Genomic DNA, 12,518 nt, shown 5'->3' with positions numbered 1-12,518 from the left:
TGGGGGCTCATAGAATTGGACCCCCTGGTCCAATCTTTTTGAAACTTGGGGGGTATTTGGGGGAGAGGCACTAGATGCTATACTGAAAATTTGGTGCCTCTACCCCAAAAAACAGCCCCCCCCCGAGTCCCAGATACCCACTGGACCTAATTTTTGTACATTTTAGTTGGCTTTCAGTTGTTTTTATCAGACTATAACCTGATCCAAAAATCAGTTAATTTTCACTTAGAGACTGTAGTGACCAGTGTTTCCTTTAAGCTGCAGAGTCTTGTGAGCAAAAATTCTACTTTGTGAGCTCTTGGCATTAAAGCTGTGAGCTCCTGCATAAATTATTGTGCTCTGGGGTGTATATATATACACACACACATATATATATTGGCCACTGTGCGACACTATAACAACCTGAGGTGAATTTCACCACCTCGTTTTAGGAACAGCCTGAAGTACCAAAAGAGACCACTTCCCGCCAAAGTCCTTCCCGCCAATTCTCAGCCTCTAACCCCGCCCCTCTACCGTTGCCTCAGCTGACATTCCACCGCCTTTCAGCCAACCAAACGTTCCCTCTCCTCTGCCACGCCCACCTTGCTCGCGCGGGTCTCAGCCCCGCCCTTTGCTCGAAACTAGCTTTATTCCCCCCCTTCCAAATATAGGAGTATAGAGATAGGCAAAAAACTAAACACCCCCTCATTTGCGGTGTTATTTATTTACTTGCTGGCTTCAAGGCTGGTTATGCGATACAGTGTAATGTATTAAAAATGCAAAAAAAAAAAAAATGAAAATAAACATCCTTGGTTACAGAATTATAGAATACGCTAGAAACTTGTATAAAGATACAATAAAGCAGGATAAGAAAACCGGAGAATGATGCAACAAAACGATATTACAATCTGAATTATTAACATGATTTTCCTGGCCTTTCTAACTTGGGACTCAAGGCGGATTTTCAATCAATTTGTATTGTGCAGATTACAAATTATGATAACGTCCAATGCAGACTGCCAATAATTTCCCGGGCAATAACTGCAGCCCTGTTCCCTTTATTTTCTAAAAAAAAATGCCCTTCTGAAACAATTTCATTTCACACATTCTGTGGCATTCTCTGCACTAGACACCCAAGTCTGACTACTCCCTGAGGTTGGCTTAAACCCATGTACTTGCGACGTGCAAAGCAGACAAGAACACTGGGCTACATTGCAGGGGTCTTACAATCTACCCTCTCTCAGCCTCAGCTCTACTATACCTTACATATTATACCGGAACAAACATAAGAACGCAAGAGAAGCCATGTTGGATCAGGCCAATGACCCATCCAGTTCAACACTCTGTGTCACACAGTGGCCAAAAAACCCCAGGTGTCATCAGAAGGTCCATCAGTGGCGTCAGGACAATAGAAGCCCTTCCACTGTTGTACCCCAGCACCAAGAATACAGAGCATCTGTATGTGCCAGACATAAGAATATAAGAGAAGCCATGTTGGATCAGGCCAATGGCCCATCCAGTCCAACACTCTGTGCCACATATTGGCCAAAAAATCCAGGTGCCATCAGGAGGTCCACCAGTGGGGCCAGGACACCAGAAGCCCTCCCACTGTGCCCGCCCCCCCCCCCCATAAACACCAAGAATACAGAACATCACTGCCCCAGACTGAGACTTCCAACGATAAGCTGTGGCTAATAGCCACCGATGGACCTCTGCTCCATATGTTCATCCAATCCCCTCTCGTCTATGCTTGTACCCACCGCCACCTCCTGTGGCAGTGAATTCCAGGTGTTAATCATCCTTTGGGTGAAGAAGGACTTCCTTTTATCCATTCTAACCCAACTGCTCAGCAATTTCATTGAATGTCCACGAGTTCTCATATTGTGAGAAAGGGAGAAAAGGAGTTCTTTCTCTACCTTCTCTCTCCCATGGGTAATCTTGTAAACCTCTATCATGTCACCCCTCAGTCGACGTTTCTCCAAGCTGAAGAGCCCCAAGCGTTTTAACCTTTCTTCTTGGGAAAGTGTTCCCACCCTTAATCATTCGAGTTGCCCTTTTCTGCACTTTAACAAAGTTTGAGTCCAGTAGCACTTTGCAAACCACCAAAGTTTTATACTGGATAGAAGCCTTGTGCATGCACACTTCATCAGATACAACAAGTGCGCATGCACAGGGAAGCTTATACCCAGAATAAAACTTCGTTGGTCTTCGAGGCGGACTCCAGCTCTCTCCTGCTGCTTCCAACCAACACGGCTCCCCACTTGAACATCCTACTGGAGCGCGGTTGTCAAAAGCCCCTCTCTTCGGCCTCCCTCCCTTCCCTCGTCGTCGAAAGCGAACCAGAATTTTTCCTTTGGGGGCAAAAGACCCGTACCTCTAAGACTCCCTCCTGCCTCTCCGCAGGAGGCTCTGCCGCAAAGCAAGGGCAACGGGACGCGAGGGCGGCTTCGTTTTGCGACAGCGTCGGGCCCGCGGAGCCGTAAAGCAGAGCGGGTTGTTGACGGCTGCCCGAGGGAAGCAGGAAGTGAGTGCGGAGGAGGGGAGGGCAGAAGGGGGTCGCTTTTCCCGCGCTTTTCCCCGGGTGGGGCGGGGAGAGGAGGGTGGGCCCTTGTGAGAAGGCCGGACACGCGTCGGAGGCGGGTTCACACGTGCGCTCGTAGTTACGTGTTCGGCTCCCCCTGCGATTTGCACGTCCCGTTTCGGATCCGGGATCCTTAGGAGAGCCAGACCAGGGGCGACCAGACTTGCTTAATGCAAGGAAGGGAAGGGAAAGGAAGGTCCCCCGTGCAAGCACCGGGCGTGTCCGACTCTGGGGTGACGTCAGCAGTGTTTTCACGGCAGACTTTTGACGGGGTGGTTGGCCAGGGCCTTCCCCAGCCCTCTACGCTTAACCCCCCCCACAGCAAGCTGGGCCTCATGGGAGGGGCGGTGGCTCAGCGGTAGAGCGTCTGCTTGGGAAGCAGAAGGTCCCAGGTTCAATCCCGGCATCTCCAACTCAAAAGGATCCAGGCAAAGAGGCATGAAAAACCTCAGCTGGAGACCCTGGAGAGCCGCTGCCAGTCTGAGTAGACAAGACTGACTTTGATGGACCAAAGGGGGTCTGATTCAGTAGAAGGCAGCTTCATATGTTTATATTAGGGGAGGGATGGTGGTTCAGTGGTAGAGCATCTGCTTGGTAAGCAGAAGGTCCCAGCTTCAATCCCCGGCATCTCCAACTAAAAAGGGTCCATGCAAGTAGGCGTGGAAAACCTCAGCTTGAGACCCTGGAGAGCCATGAATGGGGCTGTGGCTCAGTGGTAGAGCATCTACTTGGGAAGCAGAAGGTCCCAGGTTCAATCCCCGGCATCTCCAAAAAAGGGTCCAGGCAAATAGGCGTGAAAAACCTCAGCTTGAGACCCTGGAGAGCCATGAATGGGGCTGTGGCTCAGTGGCAGAGCATCTACTTGGGAAGCAGAAGGTCCCAGGTTCAATCCCCGGCATCTCCAACTAAAAAGGGTCCAGGCAAGTAGGCATGGAAAACCTCAGCTTGAGACCCTGGAGAGCCATGAATGGGGCTGTGCCTCAGCGGTAGAGCATCTGCTTGGTAAGCAGAAGGTCCCAGCTTCAATCCCCGGCATCTCCAACTAAAAAGGGTCCATGCAAGTAGGCGTGGAAAACCTCAGCTTGAGACCCTGGAGAGCCATGAATGGGGCTGTGGCTCAGTGGTAGAGCATCTACTTGGGAAGCAGAAGGTCCCAGGTTCAATCCCCGGCATCTCCAACTAAAAAGGGTCCAGGCAAGTAGGCATGGAAAACCTCAGCTGTGCCTCAGCGGTAGAGCATCTGCTTGGTAAGCAGAAGGTCCCAGCTTCAATCCCCGGCATCTCCAACTAAAAAGGGTCCAGGCAAGTAGGCATGGAAAACCTCAGCTGTGCCTCAGCGGTAGAGCATCTGCTTGGTAAGCAGAAGGTCCCAGCTTCAATCCCCGGCATCTCCAACTAAAAAGGGTCCATGCAAGTAGGCGTGGAAAACCTCAGCTTGAGACCCTGGAGAGCCATGAATGGGGCTGTGGCTCAGTGGTAGAGCATCTGCTTGGTAAGCAGAAGGTCCCAGGTTCAATCCCCGGCATCTCCAACTAAAAAGGGTCCAGGCAAGTAGGCGTGATAAACCTCAGCTTGAGACCCTGGAGAGCGGCTGCCAGTCTGAGTAGACAAGACTGACTTCGATGGACCCAGGGTGTGTTTCAGTAGAAGGCAGCTTCATATGTTCATTTGGGGAGGGATGGTGGCTTAGTGGTAGAGCATCTGCTTGGTAAGCAGAAGGTCCCAGCTTCAATCCCCGGCATCTCCAACTAAAAAGAGTCCAGGCAAGTAGGTGTGAAAAACCTCAGCTTGAGACTCTGGAGAGCTGCTGCCAGTCTGAGTAGACAAGACTGATTCAGGAAGGGACAGTGGCTCAGTGGTAGAGCATCTGCTGGGTAAGCAGAAGGTCCCACGTTCAATCCCGGCATCGACAACTAAAAAGGGTCCAGGCAAAGAGGTGTGGAAAACCTCAGCTTGAGACCCTGGAAAGCAGGGGAGGGACGGTGGCTCAGTGGCAGAGCATCTGCTTGGTAAGCAGAAGGTCCCAGGTTCAATCCCCGGCATCTCGAACTAAAAAGGGTCCAGGCAAGTAGGCGTGATAAACCTCAGCTTGAGACCCTGGAGAGCGGCTGCCAGTCTGAGTAGACAAGACTGACTTCGATGGACCCAGGGTGTGTTTCAGTAGAAGGCAGCTTCATATGTTCATTTGGGGAGGGATGGTGGCTTAGTGGTAGAGCATCTGCTTGGTAAGCAGAAGGTCCCAGCTTCAATCCCCGGCATCTCCAACTAAAAAGAGTCCAGGCAAGTAGGTGTGAAAAACCTCAGCTTGAGACTCTGGAGAGCTGCTGCCAGTCTGAGTAGACAAGACTGATTCAGGAAGGGACAGTGGCTCAGTGGTAGAGCATCTGCTGGGTAAGCAGAAGGTCCCAGGTTCAATCCCGGCATCGACAACTAAAAAGGGTCCAGGCAAAGAGGTGTGGAAAACCTCAGCTTGAGACCCTGGAAAGCAGGGGAGGGACGGTGGCTCAGTGGCAGAGCATCTGCTTGGTAAGCAGAAGGTCCCAGGTTCAATCCCCGGCATCTCGAACTAAAAAGGGTCTAGGCAAGTAGGCGTGATAAACCTCAGCTTGAGACCCTGGAGAGCTGCTGCCAGTCTGAGTAGACAAGACTGACTTTGATGGACCCAGGGTGTGTTTCAGTAGAAGGCAGCTTCATATGTTCATTTGGGGAGGGATGGTGGCTTAGTAGTAGAGCATCTGCTTGGTAAGCAGACGGTCCCAGCTTCAATCCCCGGCATCTCCAGCTAAAAACAGTCCAGGCAAGTAGGTGTGAAAAACCTCAGCTTGAGACCCTGGAGAGCTGCTGCCAGTCTGAGTAGACAAGACTGATTCAGGATGGGACAGTGGCTCAGTGGCAGAGCATCTGCTGGGTAAGCAGAAGGTCCCAGGTTCAATCCCTGGCATTGCCAACTAAAAAGGGTCCAGGCAAGTAGGGGTGAAAAACCTCAGCTTGAGACCCTGAAGAGCCGCTGCCAGTCTGAGTAAACAAATCAGCTTCATACGTTCATATAGATGAGAACTGAAACTCATTCTAAAGTGGGATGGTGGCTCAGTGGCAGAGCATCTGCTGGGTAAGCAAGAAGGTCCCAGGTTCAATCCCCGGCATCTCCAACTAAAAAGGGGGTCCAGGCAAAGAGGCATGAAAAACCTCCGCTTGAGACCCTGGAGAGCCGCTGCCAGTCTGAGGAGACAATATTGACTTTGATGGACCGAGGGTCTGATTCAGTATAAGGCAGCTTTGCATGTTGAATAAATACAAGATGTTTGAGAGCCACAAAACAAGAAGGGAGGAATGAAGGAAAATGGAGAAGGAAGAGAGAGTTGGAAAGAAAGCAACTTTAACTATAAATGCATTCTCCAAGCCACCATCTGGCTTGACTTGGAGAAGTGATTTAAAGAGAGAAATGCCTTCTCCAAGCTGACTGATGAGTTGAGGGTTTTGAGAGCCACACAATAGGTGTGAAAGAGCCACGTGTGGCTCCAGAGCTGCAGTTTGGCCGCCCCTGGGCTAGAGCTAAGATCTGGGTCTCTCAGACTGACCTACCCCACAGGGTTGTTGTGAGAGTAAAATGGAGGAGCGGGTAATGATGTAAGATGATATAGGACCCCACTGTGGAGAAAGGTGAATGAACCAACTGAACAAATTTTGAGTCCAGGGGCAACTTTAAGACCAACAATTTAATTTAAAGTGTGAGGTTTCGTGTGCACACGCTGTTCCTCTAGATAATAAATGTATTGATCTCCCTTCCCTGAGGTCCTCATCTGAATCAGGCCTCCTTGTGCATGAACGGGGCTGTTGGGGTAGAAAAAGCCCAACAGGACTCATTTGCATATTAGGCCACACCCCTTGATGTCACCATTGTTTTAACATAGGGCCTTTTTGTAGAAAAAGCCCAGCAGGAATTCATTAGCATATTAAGCCACCACCTCCTGACACCAAGTTCAATCCCCGGCGGAAGCTGGGTTTTCAGGTAGCCAGCTCGAGGTTGACTCAGCCTTCCATCCTTCCGAGGTCAGTCATTTGAGTCCCCAGCTTGCTGGGGGGAAAGTGGAGATGACTGGGGAAGGCAATGGCAAACTGCCCCGTAAAAAGTCTGCCGTGAAAACGTTGTGAAAGCAACGTCACCCCAGAGTCGGAAACAACTGGTGCTTGCACAGGGGACCTTTCCTTTCCTAAACTTTCAAACCCTGAACACTCTTTGGAGTGAGTGAATATAAATTGGGGCTTCCCAAGTGGGAGCACATACAGCCGGGACTGCGCAAACTGCACTGGCTGCCAGTAGTATACTGGATTTGCTACAAGGTGCTGGTTGTTACCTTTAAAGCCCTGTATGGCCGAGGACCTGCCTACCTTAGGGACCGTCTCTCCCCACACGTTCCCCAGAGGGTACTTAGATCTGGATCTCAAAATCTACTAGCAATCCCTGGGCCGAAGGAGGCCAAATTAAAGACCGCCAGAGAGAGGGCCTTCTCGATTGCAGCCCCCTACTGGTGGAATCAACTGCCAGAGGAGGTGGGGGCCTTGCGGGACCTTGACCGCCTCTCCCCACTCGTTCCCCAGAGGGTACTTCTGCCGGGGATTGAACGCGGGTCGTAAGCAGAGCTTAGGACTGCAGTACTGCAGCTTTAACACTCTGCGCCACGGGGCTCTTTTGGAGAGAAAAGCAAGGTATAATAGAAATGTCCCACTGATTTCAGTGGGGCTACCTCCCAAGGGTTGCTGTTACCAGAACCCCCAGCAAGTTCAGTCCCTAATAGATATGCTGACGTTTGTAATTCTGTCTGTAGAAGAAGATGATGGTAGTGGATTTATATCCCGCCCTCCACTCCGAAGAGTCTCAGAGCGGCTCACAACCTCCTTTCTCTTCCTCCCCCACAACAGACACCCCGTGAGGTAGATGAAGATATTGGATTTATATCCCGCCCTCCACTCCGAAGAGTCTCAGAGCGGCTCGCAATCTCCTTTCCCTTCCCCCTCCCCCACAACAGACACCCTGTGAGCAATGTTCCCTCTAAGCTGCAGAGTCTTGTGAGCAAAAATTCTCCTTTGTGAGCTACTGGTATTAACGTTGTGAGCTACTGCCTAAATTATTGTGCTCTGGGGTCATCCTTCCTGAGCTAAGACAAAAACGTGTGAGCTGGAGGCTAAAAATCTGTAAGTTAGTTCACACTAACTCAGCTTAGAGGGAACACTGCCTGTGAGGCGGATGGGGCTGAGAGAGCTCTCACAGCAGCTGCCCTTTCAAGGACAACCTCTGCGAGAGCTATGGCTGACCCAAGACCATTCCAGCAGGTGCAAGTTGAGGAGTGGGGAATCAAACCTGGTTCTCCCAGATAAGAGTCTGCACACTTCACCACTATGGCTGACCCAAGGCCATCCCAGCAGCTGCAAGTGGAGGAGTGGGGAATCAAACCCAGTTCCTCCAGATAAGAGTCCATGCACTTAACCAGGACACCAAACTGGCTCACCTGTAGCCTCTGATGAAGCTTGTACAGAACTATGGCAGTGGAAAAAAGGGGAAAGGAGGGGGTGTCCAAGAACCTTAGACCTGGCTTTGCTTGGCAGTCACTGAGCCGCCTCCTCCTATGTGAAGAAATGAGCTGAGTTGGGCTACAATCAGGGAAAGAAGGGATGAACAGAAGAGGGAGATAATACAGATAACTGGGACAAGGGCTGTCTGATCCCATTAAAATGCCCAGCTGCCATCTGGCCTGCTCCTCTAACCTTGTTTTGTCCTGCTTGAGAGCAGAGAGAAGCGCAATGAACAAAAACAGGAAGCCACCGGGAGGCAAAGGCCTTGCCACACCTCGGCAGGTGAGTCCTCCTGCGTCTCTGCCCTCTTGTCGTGTCTCTAAACAGCCTTCCTTTCAAGGGCCCTGTTAAAGGGCATTGCATTGGGAAATGCTGCTCTGTCTTGTGAAACTCTGCGACGTGTATAATGAACCCTCTTTATTCTGGCTCTGCTTACAGTCGCAGCTTGTAAAATCTTCCCTCGCAGGAAGCTTCCCAGCTGTAAAAAGAACTGGTATAATCCTAACTATAACTGAGCAAATGCCTTTGTTATCTTTACATCGTTATATTTTTTTTAGCTAACTTTTGTAGTCTGCTGTGATTTCTAATTGTCTGTAAGAAATGAGAGCCTATGCTCAGGTTCACAGAGCACCCATAATTGGCTTGCAACAAGAATAAACCAGTCTTGTGCTTCCCACACTCTTCCCCCGCATTTGCCAGTCTGACCTGGATAGACCAGGCTAGAAGAAGACAACCACGGATTTATACCCCGCCCTTCTCTCCGAATCAGAGACTCAGAGCAGCTTACAATCTCCTTTATCTCCCCCCCCCACAACAGACACCCTGGGAGGTGGATGGGGCTGAGAGAGCTCTCCAAGAAGCTACCTTTTCAAAGACAACTCTGCAAGAGCTGTGGCTGACCCAAGGCCATTCCTGTAGCTGCAAGTGGAGGAGTGGGGAATCAAACCTGGTTCTCCCAGATAAGAGTCCACAGATTTAACCACTACACCAAACTGGCTAGCCTGATCTCATCAGATCTTGAAAACTAAGTAGGCTCAGCTTTGGCTAGTATTTGGAAGGGCAACCTCCAAGGTATACCAGGGTCATGACACGGAGGCAGGCAATGGCAAACTACCCCTGAAAGATCTCTTGCCTTAAAAGTAAGTCTAGCTCACCATCAAGTGGGGCATAATGCTAAAAGAGCTAGATCTTCTGGCTGCCAGATTATCTTAAGATCACCTTAGGATCAAAGTTCCGTCTAAGCTGCAGAGTCTTGTGAGCAGATATTCTGCTTTGTGAACTACTGGTATTAAAGTTGTGAGCTACTGCATAAATTATTGTGCTCTGGGGCAATTTTTCCTGCTCTAAGACAAAAATGCGTGAGCTGGAGGCTAAAAATCTGTGAGCTAGCTCACGCTAACTCAGCTTGGAGGGAACACTGCTTAGGATGCACACGCATGAAAGCCAGTTTGGCACAGTGGTTAAGTGTACAGACTCTTATCTGGGAGAACCAGGTTTGATTCCCCACTCCTCCACTTGCAGCTGCTGGAATGGCCTTGGGTCAGCCATAGGTCTCGTAACAGTTGTCCTTGAAAGGGCAGCTTCTGGGAGAGCTCTCTCAGCCCCACCCCACAGGGTGGACCTGAGAGCCAGTTTGGTGTCGTGGTTAAGTGCACGGACTCTTATCTGGGAGAACCAGGTTTGATTCCCCACACAGCTGCTGGAATGGCCTTGGGTCAGCCGTAGCTCTGGCAGAGGTTGTCCTTGAAAGGGCAGCTTCTGTGAGAGCTCTCTCAGCTCCACCTACCTCACAGGGTGTCTGTTGTGGGGGAGGAAGATAATGGAGATTGTAAGCTTCTCTGAGACTCTGATTCAGAGAGAAAGATGGGGTATAAATCTACACTATTATTATTATTATGCCAATCTGAGATGAAAGGGTTCCTGTGGTCACAATTTGCGATGCCCAATTTGGCTACTAGATTGCAGTTTAAACTACAGTTTAATGCTTGCTTAGAATCATGTTATGTAAGCAAGAAACAAACCATAGTTTGTCAAATCACCCAATTTGGACATTACAACAAATTGCGGTCTGTTACAAATTAGGAATTCTTCACTTTGGCGTTACCTTGAAGCACAAACAGGAGGAACCATTTGAGCCCTGGAATTTCTAAGAATTGTTCTTGTACCTATTTTGTCTATTTTAAACTCTGGTGCTCCCAAAACTGTTCTGTGGTTATTGTACAAAGTATTAAAAATGGCTGAGGGGCCACAGTAATCCAGAAAGATGGGAATTGCTGGAGATCTGTGATTTATTGCAAATAAATTATGATTTATTGTAAATTTATGGCACCTGGGTTTTTTGGCCACTGTATGACACAGAGTGTTGGACTGGATGGGTGATTGGCCTGATCCAACATGGCTTCTCTTATATTCTTATGTCTGGGGCAGTGAAGCTCTGTCTTCTTGGTGCTTGGGGGGGCGACAGTGGGAGGGCTTCTGAAGTTCTGACCCTCTGGTGGGCCTCGGCCCTTGGGTTTTGGCCACTGTGTGACACAGAACGTTGGACTGGATGGGCCGTTGGCCTGACCCAACATGGCTTCTCTTGCATTCTTATGTCTGGGGCAGGGATGCTCTGCATTCTTGGTGCTTGGCGGGGAGCAACAGTAGAAGGCCTTCTGGAGTTCTGGCCCCATTGTTGGACCTCCTGATGGCACCTGGGTTTTGGCCACTGTGTGACACAGAGTGTAGGACTGGAGGGGCCATTAGCTTGACCCAACATGGCTTCTCTTATGTTCTTATGTCTGGGGCAGTGATACTCTGTCTTCTTGGTGCTTGGGGGGGGCAAGAGTGGGAGGGCTTCTGGAGTTCCGGCCCCTCTGATGGGCCTCCTGATGGCACCTGGGTTTCAGCCACTGTATGACATAGAGCAGGGGTGTCGAACTCATTTGTTATGAGGGCCAAATCTGACATACATGAGACCTTGCTGGGTCGGGCCATGTGTGTCATAAAATGCAATGCCAGGTAGCAGAGATATATACTTTATAAAGGACACAGACGAAGACAAAGATTAAAAAAAAAAAAAAAGTTCTTAAACAATGCATTTGTTGGTCCTAAAGGTGTTTTCTTTGTATTTCTCCTGAGCAATCCAAGTTCTCTCAGTTGCGCAGCACAGCTACTGAGCCAAGTCTCTCTTCCTTCTTTTGGCTGAGGCTCCTCCCCCTACTGGGGAAGGAAGGAAAGAACCAGAGCTTCCTTTGAAGCAAGCTCTCCCTCCCCACCCTTCTTCCCGAAGGGAGGAGTCTCAGCCAATGGAGAAAATAGAGACTTTGCTCTGTAGCTCCTGTGCCATTGAGCAAGCTTGGGTAAAGCAAATTGTGATGCAGGAGGAAGCCAGGGAGAAGGAAGCAGATGACAGCCTGTTGCTTGGGGGCCTGATAGGAGCCTTCCGGGGGCCTGATTTGGCCCCCCGGGCTGCATGTTTGACATCCCTGACATAGAGTGTTGGACTGGATGGAATTCCCCCGGTCCCTCAGTGCCCAGAAATGGTGCTTCAGTGACTGATGAGATGACATCACCTCTGGGTGACATTGCAATTTATCTGATGGTTTTATTGTTTTAATATTGCTTACTGTCTATTGTTATGTTGTTAGCCGCCCTGAGTCTGCATAGAATAGGCAGGATATAAATATAACGTAAATTTTAATAATAATAAATTTATTTTTATATCCCGCCCTGCCCCGCCGAAGGCAGGCTCAGGGCGGCTCACAGGACATGGTGTATACCATGATTACAGTAAAATACAATCATTACTATAAAAACAGTTAGAATATAGCTAAGTTACATTCATAAATTAAGTTAAAAGTTAGATAAAACAGTTACACCATTATAGATTATCAATTAAGGTGCTACAGTTCAAAATATGTATAGGATGGCTAGATGTCATTAACCGGGTTCCATCTGAAATGCGAGCTGAAAGAGGGCGGTTTAGGTCTCGCAGGGCTCGCACCTCCTCTGGTAGCTGATTCCACCATTGGGGAGCCATTGTTGAGAAGGCTTGCTCCCTCGTCGTTTTCAGTCTGGCCTCCCTTGGTCCAGGGATTTTTAAAAGATTTTGGGAACTAGATCTCAGTGCTCTCTGAGATCATGGCCCATGCACTTTTCTATGGTGAGAGGGGGGGTGGGCGCGCGTCGGGGTTCTGCTTCAGGCGGCAGAACCCCATGCGCTGGCCCTGCATGCAAGTGCTAACCAGCACTTAACCCTGTTTAGCTTGAACATATGAAGCTGCCTTATACTGAATCAGACCCTCGGTCCATCAAAGTCAGTATTGTCTTCTCAGACTGGCAGCGGCTCTCCAGGGTCTCAAGCGGAGGTTTTTCACACCTATTTGCCTGGACCCTTTTTTGGAGA

Source organism: Heteronotia binoei, chromosome 13 (genome assembly GCF_032191835.1).
Source record: "Heteronotia binoei isolate CCM8104 ecotype False Entrance Well chromosome 13, APGP_CSIRO_Hbin_v1, whole genome shotgun sequence".
In the NCBI taxonomy this organism is placed as follows: domain Eukaryota; kingdom Metazoa; phylum Chordata; class Lepidosauria; order Squamata; family Gekkonidae; genus Heteronotia; species Heteronotia binoei.
This window is presented reverse-complemented; position numbering follows the sequence as displayed.